General features: G+C 38.9%; 1 long non-coding RNA gene across 1 annotated transcript; it reads right to left on the minus strand.

Moving 5' to 3' along the window:
• Window positions 1–10,201: 10,201 nt before the first annotated feature.
• On the minus strand, window positions 10,202–11,348 carry LOC131646062 (uncharacterized). The gene is made up of 2 exons (XR_009297275.1): window positions 11,273–11,348; window positions 10,202–11,049 (listed from the first exon to the last, which is right to left on the minus strand). It is a non-coding gene; the product is annotated as an uncharacterized LOC131646062 (long non-coding RNA).
• Window positions 11,349–15,804: the final 4,456 nt, after the last annotated feature.

The following is a 15,804-nucleotide window of genomic DNA, read 5'->3' on the forward strand; positions in this document are numbered from 1 at the left end:
ATGGCTCCAGACAGAGATCAGCTTCGATCCATGGCTCAGAAAGACCATGAAGCTTTCAAAGAGTATGCCCAACGATGGAGAGAAACTGCTGCTCAGATTAATCCACCATTAAAAGAGAAAGAGATGACAAAGATCTTTTTGAATACTCTCAGTCCGTTTTATTATGAACGCATGATTGCTAGTGCTCCAAGTGATTTCACCGAAATGGTAAACATGGGGATGCGTCTAGAAGAAGGAGTCTGAACCGGACGTCTGACTAAAGAAGGTGGATCTTCGAGTGGAACCAAAAAGTTCGGAAGTGGTTTCCCAAAGAAGAAAGAACAAAGTGTTGACATGGTATCCCAAGGAAAGCCAAGAGGAAATATCAATCGTCGACAACAGATTGCTGCTATTGCGCCAGTCGTTAATTCAGCACCGAATCCGGGATTTACCCCGCAGTTTCAGCAACAACAGCCTCGACCACAGGCTCAGCAGCTTAACAATAATCAGAATCGTGTACAAAGAGCTCCACAGTTTGATCCGATTCCAATGACCTACACAGAATTGTACCCTGCTTTGATTGAAAGAGGTCTTGTCCAAACTAAAGCACCACCACCAGTACCTGAGAAACTCCCATGGTGGTACAAAGCAGAGGTCTCATGCCCTTATCATCAAGGAGCACCTGGCCATGATCTTGAGCATTGCATAGCTTTGAAATATGAAGTTCAGAGGTTGGTTAGATCTAATCTTCTCTCTTTCAGAAATTTGAATCCTAATGTGCAAGCAAATCCGCTGCCCAATCATGGAGGGCATGTTGTAAACATGGTATATGGATGTCCTGGTCCATACCGAGTCTATAATATCAATTACTCAAGAGCCGATTTGGTACAAATGCACGCTACTCTCTGTCGAGGACAGAATTTTCGCCAGCATCACTACGGTTCCTGTAGCATATGTTGTGTAGATCCTCACAGATGTTCGATTGTGAGAAGAGATCTCCAAGTGCTGTTGGATAATGGTACTCTTCAGATCTACCGAAATAGGGATGAAAATGAAGTTAACATGATAGGATGTTATCCGCATGAGCTTTTAGTCTCAGATATCAACTCAGAAATGCCTAAAGTTAACGTCATCGTTCCTCATTTCAACATGCCTGAGCGCATGGAAGTTACTTACAACAAGCCAAAGGTTCCTATTGCTCCTTTGATCATTTGTCTACCTGGACCTGTTCCCTATGACTCTGACAAGGCAGTTCCATACAACTACAATGCGACAATGATAAAGGATGGACAAGAAGTTCCTTTACCAACTCTTTCATCTGTCATGAACATCGCTGATGTAAGTCGAGTAACAAGAAGTGGACGTGTGTATACTCCACTACCCCCAAAGCAGCCTGTTGCTCCTACAACCGGACAAAATTCTATCAATACACCAGTGGGGAATCCTGAGGAAACTCCTGTCAGTAATACAAACACTGATGTTGGTCAGTCCAGTGGAACCAATGTCAATTCTGACTTTGACGAAATTTTGAAGCTTATCAAAAGAAGTGAATACAAAATTGTGGATCAGCTTATGCAGACTCCTTCAAAAATCTCAATACTTTCATTGCTATTAAACTCAGAAGCCCGCAGGGAAGCCCTGATGAAGGTCTTAGATCAAGCTTTTGTAGACCATGATGTGACTGTTGATCACTTTGATGGGATAATAGCCAACATAACAGCTTGTAACAATTTAAGCTTCTGTGATGAAGAACTCCCCGAGGAGGGCAGAAATCACAACCTTGCTCTGCACATTTCTATGAACTGTCAGTCAGACTCTTTGTCCAATGTGTTGGTAGACACCGGATCTTCCTTGAATGTGATGCCAAAGACGACTCTTGCTCGCTTGTCTTACCAAGGAATGCCTATGAAGTTCAATGGTGTAGTTGTCAAAGCATTTGATGGATCGCGAAAATCTGTTATCGGTGAAGTCAACCTTCCCATGACAATTGGTCCGCATACATTTCAAATCATCTTCCAGGTCATGGACATTCAAGCTGCTTATAGCTGTCTGTTGGGACGACCATGGATTCATGAAGCAGGGGCAGTAACTTCTACGCTCCATCAGAAGTTAAAATTTGTAACAAATGGAAAATTGGTAACAATAAGTGGAGAACAAGCCTTGATGGTGAGCCATTTATCCAATTTCTCTTTCATCAGTGCTGATGATGTGGAAGGAACTCCGTTCCAAGGTCTCTCTTTAGAAGACGAATCTTCCAAAAAGAAAGCATCAATCTCTTCTTACAAAGAGGCGGTAAAAGTAGTGAAAGATGGAACTACCACTGGCTGGGGGCAAGTTGTGATCCCTACTAAGAATGAAACTAGAGCAGGACTCGGATGTTCACCAACATTCTCAAACTGCACCAAGAAGGATGAAACCCTTCGTCCGATCAAAGAAACGTTCCATAGTGGAGGGTTCCTTAACCCAATTCCTCAAGAGGTCAATGTCCTTATCGAAGAATGCATCGAAGAAGGTCTACCCGATACTGAAGAAGAATGGAAATGTTATCTCAATGACTCGGGATACATATCTCAGGAAGAACCATATCCTCCGTCACAGAAATCCAAAGGCAATGAAACTGAGCCTGTTCCTGCAGAAATATGGGATACCTTGGGACAACCAAGTGGAAAATTTGATTATATGGTGAAATATACTGCACCTGAAAGTTACAAGATTGCGATTGAGGATATCCAACCAACTGGATGGGGAGATTCCTTTGAATATAACAGTCAACCAGAAGAGGCTTATCAGCCCTGTCAATTTTCTCAGCAGCCTAAAATTACTGAAGATTTCGACTTCAACGCATCTACCAAGATTAACAATCCTGAAGATGGTTATTATCACATAAATGCCATTTTTGAAGATGAAGGGGAAGATGGTCCCGCAACTGACTCGGAAAGTGTCGCTGACAATGAGTCTCTTCATCCTGAAGACTGGGAAATACATCCTGAAAATTCTGAAGATTGTGACTCGTCTTATGCTCTTCAAGAAGTAGAAGAAGACCGTTTCAACTCTACAAAGAACAAGGGTGACAAACCAGGACCTTCAAATCCTGCTCGACCCGCGGTCAATGTCAATACTGAAGATAATTTTGAGGAGAATTTTCCTGAATACATAATACACAGAGGAGTTCGTTGCTACTGGAAGGCTGTCGACGTTCCGAATGTTGTTCGCCGCTCAAAGTAATCACCTCGCTGTTATTTTGACCTCCTGCCTTGCCCAAAGCAGAGAGATGTTTTATAGGGCTTTGCTTTTAAATGTTCCGCCCAAATAACTTTGTGTATAGGGCTTTGTTTTAAAAGTTTCCCTCTTTGTCCTGCCCAAGACAAATGAGTTTGTGTTTAGGGCTTTGTTTCAAAGATGAATCATAAATAAAGTGTCATTTTGAATTCCCTACATTATGTGTTTTATTTTTGCTTTTTTTCTGGAAATGGTAATCCTAAAAAACCAAAATAAAATAAAAAAAACTTTTTCAAAAAAAATCTGCATACACTCTTGCATTCATAAAATTTTCTGAAATAAATATAAATCACACGTGCAGATTTACTATTGATAAACCCATTGAATGCAATAACCCTATGCCCTCTCCCAACTTTGAGTTTCTTGTGTTCGAAGCCGAAGAAGAGGAAAAAGAGGAGATCCCAGACGAGATCTCTCGATTACTTAAGCACGAGGAAAGAGCCATTCTGCCTCACAAAGAGCCTTTAGAAAAGATCAACTTGGGTTCTGAAGAAGACAAAAAAGAAGTGACCATTGGATCGCTACTTGATGCTGATATCAAGAGGAAGTTGACAGACCTTCTCAAAGAATATGTGGACGTATTTGCCTGGTCCTACCAAGACATGCCTGGGTTGGATACCAATATTGTTCAGCATTACTTGCCATTGAAGCCAGAATGTCCGCCGGTTAAGTAGAAATTGCGAAGGACTCACCCTGATATGGCTAACAAGATCAAAGTGGAAGTTCAGAAACAGCTCGACGCAGGTTTTCTAGTCACCTCAGAGTATCCTCAATGGTTGGCCAACATTGTGCCAGTTCCGAAGAAAGATGGAAAAGTCAGAATGTGTGTTGACTACCGTGACTTGAACAAGGCCAGTCCAAAAGATGACTTTCCATTACCTCATATTGACATGCTGGTTGATAACACCGCTAAGTTCAACGTCTTTTCTTTCATGGACGGGTTCTCCGGTTATAATCAGATCAAGATGGCTCCTGAAGACATGGAGAAGACATCTTTCATCACCCCATGGGGTACTTTTTGCTACAAAGTGATGCCGTTTGGATTAAAGAATGCAGGCGCAACTTACCAAAGGGCAATGACTACTCTCTTTCATGACATGATGCATAAAGAAATTGAAGTTTATGTGGAAAACATGATAGCCAAGTCCAGCACAGAAGAAGAACATATTGAATACCTTTTGAAGTTGTTTCAACGACTAAGGAAATATCAGCTTCGCTTGAATCCTAACAAATGTACTTTTGGGGTTAGATCTGGAAAACTCTTGGGTTTCATTGTCAGCCAAAGAGGAATTGAAGTAGATCCCGACAAAGTCAGAGCTATTCAAGAGATGCCTGCACCAAAAACTGAAAAGCAAGTAAGAGGATTTCTTGGACGATTAAACTATATCTCCAGATTTATCTCTCAAATGACTGCTACTTGTGGGCCAATTTTCAAGCTTCTCCGCAAAGATCAAGGGGTTGTATGGACTGAAGATTGCGAGAAAGCGTTTGACAGTATCAAGGAATACCTGTTAGAACCACCAATATTGATTCCTCCAGTTGAAGGAAGACCACTAATCATGTACCTTACTGTGTTGGAAGAATCCATGGGCTGTATGCTTGGACAACAAGATGAGACCGGTAAGAAGGAGCATGCCATCTATTACCTGAGTAAGAAAATCACAGACTGTGAGTCTCGTTACTCCATGCTCGAAAAAACATGTTGTGCTTTGGCTTGGGCTTCAAAACGTCTCCGCCAGTACATGATCAACAATACTACTTGGTTAATCTCCAAAATGGATCCGATCAAGTATGTCTTTGAAAAGCCTGCCTTAACAGGAAGGATTGCCCGATGGCAAATGCTGTTATCCGAATATGACATTGAATACCGTGCTCAAAAAGCGGTCAAAGGAAGCATTCTCGCCGATCACTTGGCGCATCATCCAATTAATGAATATCAATCTCTCAAGTTTAACTTTCCTGATGAAGATGTCTTGTACTTGAAGATGAAAGATTGTGATGAACCGTTACCTGGAGAAGGTCCTGAGCCTGGATCAAGATGGGGCCTAATTTTTGATGGAGCAGTAAACGCTTTTGGCAATGGAATTGGGGCAATTATCATCACTCCCAAGGGTACTCATATCCCATTCTCCGCCAGATTACTATTTGATTGCACCAACAACATCGCAGAATATGAAGCTTGTATCATGGGTCTCGAAGAAGCCATTGACTTAAGGATCAAGATCCTAGACATATATGGAGATTCAGCCCTTGTGATCAACCAAATCAAAGACAAGTGGGAAACTTACCACCCTGGTTTGATTCCTTACAGAGATTATGCAAGACGTCTGTTGACTTTCTTCAACAAGGTTGAATTGCATCATATACCTCGAGATCAGAATCGAATGGCAGACGCCTTGGCTACTCTATCTTCCATGTTCAAAGTCAGTCACTGGAATGATGTGCCTAAAGTCAGAATTACGCGCCTTGAAAGGCCCGCCTATGTGTTTGCAACTGAAGTAGTCATCGATGATAAACCGTGGTTCCACGACATCAAACGCTTCCTTCAAACTCAAGAGTACCCGCTTGGGGCATCAAACAAAGATAAGAAAACTCTAAGGAGACTTTCTGGCAGTTTCTTCCTGAACGGAGATGTGCTATACAAAAGAAACTTCGACATGGTTTTGCTCAGATGCGTGGACAGACACGAAGCAGACATGTTAATGCACGAAGTGCACGAAGGGTCCTTTGGAACTCATTCAAATGGGCATGCAATGTCCAAGAAGATCTTAAGAGCAGGATACTATTGGTTGACAATGGAATCTGATTGTTGTAAACACGTGAAGAGATGTCACAAGTGCCAGATCTACGCAGATAAGATCCATGTGCCACCGACTCTACTCAACGTTCTCTCATCTCCATGGCCTTTCTCCATGTGGGGTATCGACATGATTGGAATGATCGAACCGAAAGCTTCAAACGGTCATCGTTTCATCTTGGTAGCAATTGATTACTTCACCAAATGGGTCGAAGCAGCATCTTACGCCAATGTTACAAGACAAGTGGTTGTGAGGTTCATCAAGAATAACATCATTTGCCGATATGGTATTCCCAGCAAGATCATTCCTGACAATGGTTCAAACTTAAACAACAAGATGATGAAAGAACTATGTGAGGAATTCAAGATTGACCATCACAACTCTTCTCCTTACAGACCAAAAATGAACGGCGCTGTTGAAGCCGCCAACAAGAACATTAAGAAGATCGTCCAGAAAATGGTCGTCACTTACAAAGACTGGCATGAAATGCTGCCATTTGCTTTACATGGGTACCGTACTTCAGTGCGTACTTCAACAGGGGCAACTCCCTTTTCTCTAGTATACGGCATGGAAGCTGTACTCCCCGTAGAAGTTGAAATCCCATCAATGAGAGTCCTCATGGAGACTAAGTTATCAGAGGCTGAATGGTGTCAAAACAGATACAATCAGTTGAACTTAATCGAAGAAAAACGTATGACTGCTCTATGCCATGGACAGTTATACCAAGCAAGGATGAAACAAGCTTTCAACAAAAAGGTTCGACCTCGTGAATTTCAAGAAGGCGACCTCGTGCTTAAAAAGATCTTGTCTTTTCAACCAGATTCTAGGGGCAAATGGTCTCCTAATTACGAAGGCCCGTATGTTGTCAAAAGAACATTTTCTGGCGGCGCCATGACTCTTACGACCATGGATGGTGATGAATTCCCACATCCTGTGAATGCTGATGCAGTCAAGAAATACTTTGTCTAAAAAATACAAAAAAACAGCTCGGTAAGTTGAAAACCCGCAAAGGGCGACTTAGGCAAAAATGAGCGTCTCGGTGGACTGAAAACCCGAAAGGGCGGTCCAGGCAAAAATTAGAGACAATAAACAGAAAAATTCATCCTGGTAGATTGAAAACCTGAAAGGGCAATCTAGGCAAAAATTAGGGATTAATGACAAAGTAACTGCATCAGTCCGTACTTCGTCACCTGAGGAGTCTTTCTCATCAAAGGATCTTCAATCAAATCATCGCCAATCTGAAGCGACAAGCACAGTTGGAACTCAAAGTTGTTAAGGGGGAATAGTGGTTATTGCTTTCAATGTAGCCTTTTCCGCATAATTACCATTTCCAACTTTTGTAAATACTCCATGGAATCACGCCTTTAGCTGGTTACCATCCTTTTAAATAAATTTGAGCTTTGTGCCCATTTGTTTGCAATCTTTAATTTCTTTCAGCTTGCAAAATGACGCTTTAATTGTGTTATTCATTTTTTGAAAAAAAAGAAAATAAGTTTTAAATGAATTTACTTTTCTTTTTCAAAATAAAAGCGAAATTTTCCTTTGAGTTGTGAACAACGGAAGGAACATCAGCAGTCGCCTCCGTAGGATGAACAAAAGGATTCTCCCTGAAAAATTGTTGAGACAACGGTATTCTTGTCCCAGAAAAGAATTCTTGAAGCAATTATCCCTCAAGGTAAAGAAGCTCTTCTATCCCCAGTGAAGAAGCTCTTCTATCCCCAATGAAGAAGGTCTTTTATCCCCAGTAACGAAGATTTTCTATCTCCAGTGAAAAGGTTCTTCCATCTCAATAAGGAAAAGATGCTTATCTTCCCCAGAGAAGTTTAAAGCACGCAACACCATTCATCACCTGTGTTATCTACACCGTGTTGAAGAACATTTGCCAAGTATCTGGTTGTATTGCGACGTCGGTCCCTCTCCAGTATACACTTCATTGTCTGTCAGTATGCATGCTACATTCATGACATTCATCATTCATACATATTTGCATCATTTATGCATTCTTGCATTTTCCAATAATCGCTTGTTTAGGATATATCTATCCTCAAAAAAAAAAAAAAAAGAAAGTAAAAAAAAAAAAAAGAAGAAAAAGAAAAGAAAGAAAAGAAACAAGTATGGGCGTGTCATCTCTCCAGTAGGTTGTCACCCATAAGCAGAAAAAAACATTTTCTTTCTCCAGTTCCCCACTGAGATCATTCCTCGTGGAAGAAGGTTGCTTTAGTTTCTCCTCTCAAAACAAAGGAGAAAATCCCCATTCGAGTTCATTCCTCATGGGTACAAAGTCTTGTTTGACTGTTTCTTTCCAATTCATTCTTGGTTAGAACCCTATCTTTACCAGAAATTCAAATTCCGATTCCTCAAACAGAGTTGTGAAAAACAGGCAATAAGCAATAGCCTCATCATCTGAGCAGCTTATGTCTCTTTCAAAAGATTTTTCCTCTTAAGGAAATCAATCATGAAGACCATTTGACAATCAGGGCCTTATTACTGTTCACAAGGCTGAATAACCAGTAATTTCCCTAGCAAAGTCTCCAGAATCATTTTATCACTTGGCTGATAATTGATCATGTCTTCAGAACCGCTATCACGAGGCTGGTAGTCGGTAACCTTTTGTTCTGGTTATATTATTAAACATGTCTATCACAATGCTGATAGTCGATAATATTAACCGAACCTTTGAAACTCTTTTTACCATGTCAAGTCTGTCACCATGCTGATAGTCGGTAACACAGTTTCATACCTTTCACCTTCACATTATTAACAAGTCTATCCCCATGTTGATAGTCGATAATGTCGATAGGTAAGCTTTTCTTACAAAACTATCATTCCCCGGTGAAGCATACACTTGCTTTCCCGGAAAACGGATTCTCTTCCGAAAAATGGATTGAGATATCCTTCCCAACCTCTTTTCCCCAGCGGAGTCAGTTTTGATGTTCCCTCGGTAAAGATATCCTCGTATCATTCGCAATTTTGGTATCTTAGGTCCAAAATTCGCGTCTTCTGATATTTAAGTCTCTTCCACCCTATCAAAACGAAGATTTTCAATCTTCATGTCTCAGGTTGAAGAAACTTAAATAGGGGCATCTGTCATACCCCAATTTTTGACCTAAGATACCACCTCATATCATTGCATATGCATCATTTGCATCTCTAACAAATTGCATAGCTTGTGTTTGCTACTTGTGACTCAGCAGGATTTAATCAAGAAATCACTCATTAGTACAAGTAACAATCAATTAGGGTTTTGTCCTCCCTTCATCTCAAATGAATCATCTTCATCAACAATCAACATTTGGTCCTCAGAGATTCATTTCAACAAGCTCAAAGGCACTGAATCAACCAAATTAGGGTTTTGACTGAAGATAGCATACTCCTGACTTTTGCTCAGGATTTGACCTAATAACTTGGGACAAGACCTCAAGACCCCAAGTACATCATTTTGACCTAATCCATTAGCTCAAGACATCTCCTACACAAAGATTGATCAGACAAATCCTCAGATCAGGGTTTTGAACTATCATGGACTGAAATCAGGGATCACATTTGGGAAACCCTAAAAATCCCCAGGGAGTCAATCAAAGACCTCAATCATCTTCAAATAATCCCTATGACAATATCCAATGAAAATTGTATCTCAATTCAAGATCCACAGTCACCATTTGGTCCTCAAAGATTCACTTCAATAAGCTCAAAGGCTTTGAATCGACCAAATTAGGATTCTTCATTCAATCACTCATTCTTTGCAAGATAATTTCGTGTTCATGGCAGTTTTCCAGTTTTTATGCGCCATTGCCATTTGTGTGATTCAAGAGATTTGTTTGGAATTTATTTCGCGACTCTTGGCTTATGGATTCATCATGGTGAAGAATTGATTCATATGGATTATTTGAAAATTGGTACAAGTCTGAAACAATTCATGGAAATTTCACTGAAATTGCAAGGAATATCTTTTAGTCCATTTGTTGAAAGATTATTTCAAGTATGGTTTAAAACCATAAATTCAAGAATTAGAAGTTCATTGGTGCAAGAACAAACTTCACTACTTCAAGAATATTCCACCATTTACTTTTGAAAAAGGATCATTCAAAGGAATTCAAGAATTGATTCAAGACATAGAAAATTGCATTTGAAATTCATTCAAGAAATATTCAAGTTCCATACAATTTCATTCAAGATTCTAAAAGAATATTTCCAAATGGAATTCTTTTACATAAAACAAGTTCTAAGTTACACATGGATTACAAAAGGAACTTTATCTAAAGTTCAAGAATTACATCATTTCAAGAATACAAAGTTCATACATTTTCAAGTTGGAATGAATTACAAGAAAAAAGAAAAAAAAAACTTCAAAGACTTTCTTGAATTCTTCATTCTTCAAAGTCTTCATTCTTCAAGTTCAAATTTCTTCATTCTTTCTTCAAAGGTCCTCATGCAACATGAAAAAAGAAACAAAAAGAGGGGTGAAATTAGCAAAAGTCAAAGAATGTCAAAGAGAGATTTTTATGTCATAAAATTATGCAACTTAGAGATATCATAAAATGACATAAAAATTTACACACATGGCTTATATCATGAGAATATCTTTGCATAATGACATAAGGAATATATTCTTATTCTTATTCTTATTCTTGCAATGATGAAGAATATATTCTTATTCTTATTCTTGCAATGATGAAGAATATATTCCTATTCTTGCAATGACCATAACATTCCAATCAAGTTTCCTAATTCCTAACACATCCTAAGCTTTGCCTATAAATAGGAAATGATCTCTTTGAAGCAAAGGACACCAAAGCAACCTTAACTACTTGCTTTCTCACTTCTCTCATAATTGTAAAGTTTCTTAGTTCCAAAGTAAGGAAAGAGGAGAAGGTAGTTCTTCATACCTTACTTGAAGATCTTCATCTTCAAGCTTCCAACCACTTGAAGTTGAACTTCAAGTATCCCATAAATCCAAAAAGAGAGGTGTTATGGCATCACCTTCATCAAAAGCCTACAAAAAAGAAAAAGAAAAGTTGTTAGAAGAATTGTTGGTGACAATCCAAACTTGTTTCAAATAACAATTCAAAGTTTGTTCTTTATTAAATCAAATTCACATAAGGAAAAAACAATTTGCAACAAGTTCAAAAGTTCATAACCAGTTCAATAACAATTCGAGGGTGTCCTTCAACAACACCACCCGAATTTCCAGGAAAAAGAAAGGTTCGAAACCATACCTTTGAACTTCAGTGGCAGCCCCCACATCATCTTCAACACGGCACCCGACGGTTCTTGCTCACCTACACGAAGCACTGTGGTGGTCGTTTTCTTTTACCTCCCCGTTTCACTTGGGAGGACGGCACGCTAAACCCTTCACGCGAAATTTGGAAGGAGAATGCGCCCGTGGTGGGATGAATTTTATTTCAGTTCTTCCTACGATATCACACGAACTTTCTTATTTGTCCTACGAGTAGGAAAGGGAAAAAAAGATCTCAACTAAACCCTAGGAGTTTGCTAAGTGTGGGGATTTCACCTAGACTAGAAATTCTGGAGTCCGGGAGGTCGGTTATACATAGGGAAGTGTTTAAACACCCTACATATCTGTAGTACTCTACAGGAACCTTCTCTGTGTCATTGTGTTTGTGTTTATTGCTAATGATTGGGAAAGTTTCTCCTTTGTATTAGGAGAGAGAATTGAATTGATTTTAAAAGACAGACAGACAGACAAACTGACTATTTTTTGGTATTTTATTAGCTCGCTGAGATTCCTTGTGAACCTCATGCCTACATATCCCTAGTGGAAGTCAGAGCTTAATGTAGTTCGGGGAACTAACTAGGGAAATTAAATGTTTTTGGTGCCTTGCTTGAAGCTCAAGGTTGAAGCTTGAATTAAATCTCTGTTTACAGTAAAGAGACATGAAATTATCTTTACAGAGAGGTATTAGTACTATTCTACCACAAACATTAAAAGGAGTGACAGAATAACTGAATTCATTTCATTCAAGAGGGGGACCTTACTTGTGTATGTGCAAGTATACCAGTCAAATGCCTCTTAAATGAAAGAAAGATGCTCATCCAAATTAGGGAAAGTTACCACATGTCTGGGTTTTACTGCCAGCTCATGCCTTTCAAAATCCTAAATGGGAGACTTGATTAAAATTGAAATGAAATGTTTGTTTGTTTGAATGTGGTAGAGTAGTAAAAATATCTCTCTATAGAGATAAGCTATGTCTATCTACTGTATAAAAGATTTGACTTTAGCTGGCTTGTATGAGGCCCAAGCTTGAGGCTTTTTGATTGATTAATTGATATTATTGACTCTGGGAGATGACTCTGTTAGAACAAGATTTGTTCTGATCAATTATCTTAGTTTTGATGATAACAATAATATGAATTTTGCTTAAGATAATATGGTACTCTAATCCAATGCAATTTCCTTTTCAGGAAATATATAAAGAGTACGCATAATTCAGCGCTCAGAAGCTTTGTCTCAAGGGTTCAGCATGCAACATCAGAACATGGTCTGGCAAGACATCAGAAGATGGTCGAAGCAGAATCAGAACATGGGTCTATGGAAGCATCAGAAGAACAAGAGATCAGAAGCACTGAAGTTCTGATGGTATCACGCTCAGAAGCACTTCAAGGTCAGAAGATCAGAAGATGCTTTGCACCAAGCTGTTTGACTCTGATGATATTCAAACGTTGTATTCACAAACATCAGAATCAGAAGGAAGTACAAGTGGCAAGCTACGCTGACTGACAAAAGGAACGTTAAAAGCTACTAAAGGCTACGTCAGTAGACACAGCGTGAACAAGGCTCGAGGTAGTTGACAAAAGCGTATAAACATTAAATGCGATGCTGTACGGAACACGCAAAGCATTAAATGCGTTCAACGGTCATCTTCTCCAACGCCTATAAATATGAAGTTCTGATGAGAAGCAAGGTTAACGATTCTACACCAAAAACGCTCATATTAACTTGCTGAAACTCTGTTCAATCAAAACTCAGAATCTTCATCTTCATCAAAGCTCACTACATTGCTGTTGTAATATTTTAGTGAGATTAAGCTTAAACGATTAAGAGAAATATCACAGTTTGTGATTATAGCTTTTAAGAAGCAATTGTAATACTCTTAGAATTGATTACATTAAGTTGTAAGTTAACTAGAGTGATCGTGTGGATCAGAATACTCTAGGAAGTCTTAGAAGTGTTCTAAGCAGGTTGTAACTAGAGTGATCGTGTGGATCAGTAGACTCTAGAAAAGTCTTAGAGTGTGTCTAAGCAGTTGTTCCTGGAGTGATCAGTGTGTGATCAGAAGACTCTGGAAGACTTAGTTGCTGACTAAGTGGAAAACCATTGTAATCCGTGCGATTAGTGGATTAAATCCTCAGTTGAGGTAAATCATCTCTGCGGGGGTGGACTGGAGTAGTTTAGTTAACAACGAACCAGGATAAAAATAACTGTGCAATTTATTTTTTATCTGTCAAGTTTTTAAAGACACACTTATTCAAACCCCCCCCTTTCTAAGTGTTTTTCTATCCTTCAGACTCCACTGGGGATTAATTACAGGGTATTTTTGTGTTCTGTACAAAGCCCAGAATTGAGGCTGACTCTACTTAGGGAGACTCTATTTATGTGCCTTGTACAAAGCCCAAGGTTGTGGCTGACTGTTGAGGATAATTGAATGAATGACTCTATTTTATGTGCCTTGTACAAAGCCCAAGTTTGTGGCTAACTCTAGCTAGGGAAAACATTATTTTCTGCCTTGTACAAAGCCCAAGGTTGTGGCGGACTCTTAAATGAATTAAGTATGGATGACTATATGGGGAAAGATCCTAAGTGTTAGGAATCTTTGACACATGAAAGATATGGTTTATCTGCCTTGTACAAAGCCCAAGGTTGTGGCTACTGAGTGATGAAGGACTCACTGGGGAGACTCTATTATCTGCCTTGTACAATGCCCAAGGTTGAGGCTGACTCTTGATAGGGGAGTTTTATTGTTTGGGTGCCTTGCATGAAGCCCAAGGTTGAGGCTAACTGTTTTTGTTGGTTTTGACTCTACTGAAGAGGTTTTATTTATTAAAAGACTGTTTTTTCCTTTGGAAGCTAACCCTTTCCAGGGATTTTGACTCAGCTGGTGAATTTGTCTGTTAAAAGACTGACTTTATCATGTTTTTTGGAGGCTGACCCTTTCCAGGGGTTTTGACTCTTTTGGGGAAATTATCTCCTAAGAGAAATGAATCTTTATTATTTTGACATTTAATGATTGACTTTGGAGGCTAACCCTTTCCAGGGGTTTTGACATTTTTTAGACAGATGTTGGAGGCTAACCCTTTCCAGGGGTTTTGACATTTTTTAGACAGATGTTGGAGGCTAACCCTTTCCAGGGGTTTTTATTAATATGAATGGCAGAAAGATTATCTAATGGAGACTTCTTGTTTAAAGCCCAAGATGAAGGCTGACTCAATGCTGAGGATGACCAAACATGGATCCTAGACTCTGCTAAGGAAGATTGATGAAGATAAGGGTGACAGAGACTGTCCATGTCTCTCATTCCAAAAATGTACTCAATGTGAAATTGAGACAAACTTAGCTTGTTTAAAGTCTGGTTTAAATTGGAAGAAACTCACCAGGGTAGGCTAAAAGGTGACTAAAGACCTGTTCCTATGTTTATAAGAAACCTGATGGGTCCTTGTATACAAGCTCAAGAGGAAGCTGGAAATGCTTTTAAGAAGCCTGTGGGTCCTTGTACAAAGCCCAAGAGGAGGCTAATCGAGGGTCCTTGTTATAGCACAAGAGAAAGCTATGTAGTTTTGAACTTATTTTGGCTCTAAGCAAATGGGTAAGAGGTTTCACCGGGAATAATTCCTCTTTGGGTGGATGTGTCCTATTATTTGGATTCTAAGGTTTTTGCCAAGATGTTTCACCGGGAATAATTCATCTTGGGGGTTTGAACTACAGATCTCTAATTAGGAAAGAGCCTTCACCGGGAAGACATTCTCAATCCTAGGTCATATTCCTAATATATATATAGTTTAGCTGTCCTAAGGTTTATACTCAAACGCAGTTCTAAACTAATATATGCACAGTTTATATTTGACAGTAATTTAAATAAAGACTGTAAATTGAAAGCTTGTAAAGCCTAACCTGGATGGAGTGGAGGCCATTGAAGAAGTATGTACAGAGCCTCAACAGTATTTTTGTTGTTTTGTTGATAACAGTTGAATATATATGATAAACAGTTAATGGTTTTTGAAAACAGAAGAAGTGAAGATGGACAAAGGTCACATAGGTATCTGAAGAGTTTCACCGGGAATAATGCCCTTCAAATACCAGAGGAATGTTTTGAAAACAGAAAGAAGATTTTGAAAATACAGTTTTGAAAACAAGCTAAGAAGAGAAGGTTTTTGGGACTTACACTCTATTAGAGGCCCAGTACTTTGCAGTACTGGTGATAAAAAACAGTTGGAAATGATTTGAAATGATATAAGGTTTTGTTGTTTGAAAACCTTAATCATTTGATTTAATCAGAGATTGAAAACAGTTTTGAGAATTGACAAAAGTCAACTTAATTAAAGTAAAAATAAAGATTTTTACTTAATTAAGACCTAAACAATTAGGGTTTTATCATAAACTTATTTACAAAGTGATTAGGTTAAAATAAAGTGATAATATATATTTAAAGTATTTAAGAAAACACTTAAAAACATACTATTTTAAACCTAATTAAAATTCAAGAAATAAATAATATTTTTATGATTTTTTTGA

This window comes from Vicia villosa, linkage group LG2 (assembly GCF_029867415.1).
Source record: "Vicia villosa cultivar HV-30 ecotype Madison, WI linkage group LG2, Vvil1.0, whole genome shotgun sequence".
In the NCBI taxonomy this organism is placed as follows: Eukaryota; Viridiplantae; Streptophyta; class Magnoliopsida; order Fabales; family Fabaceae; genus Vicia; species Vicia villosa.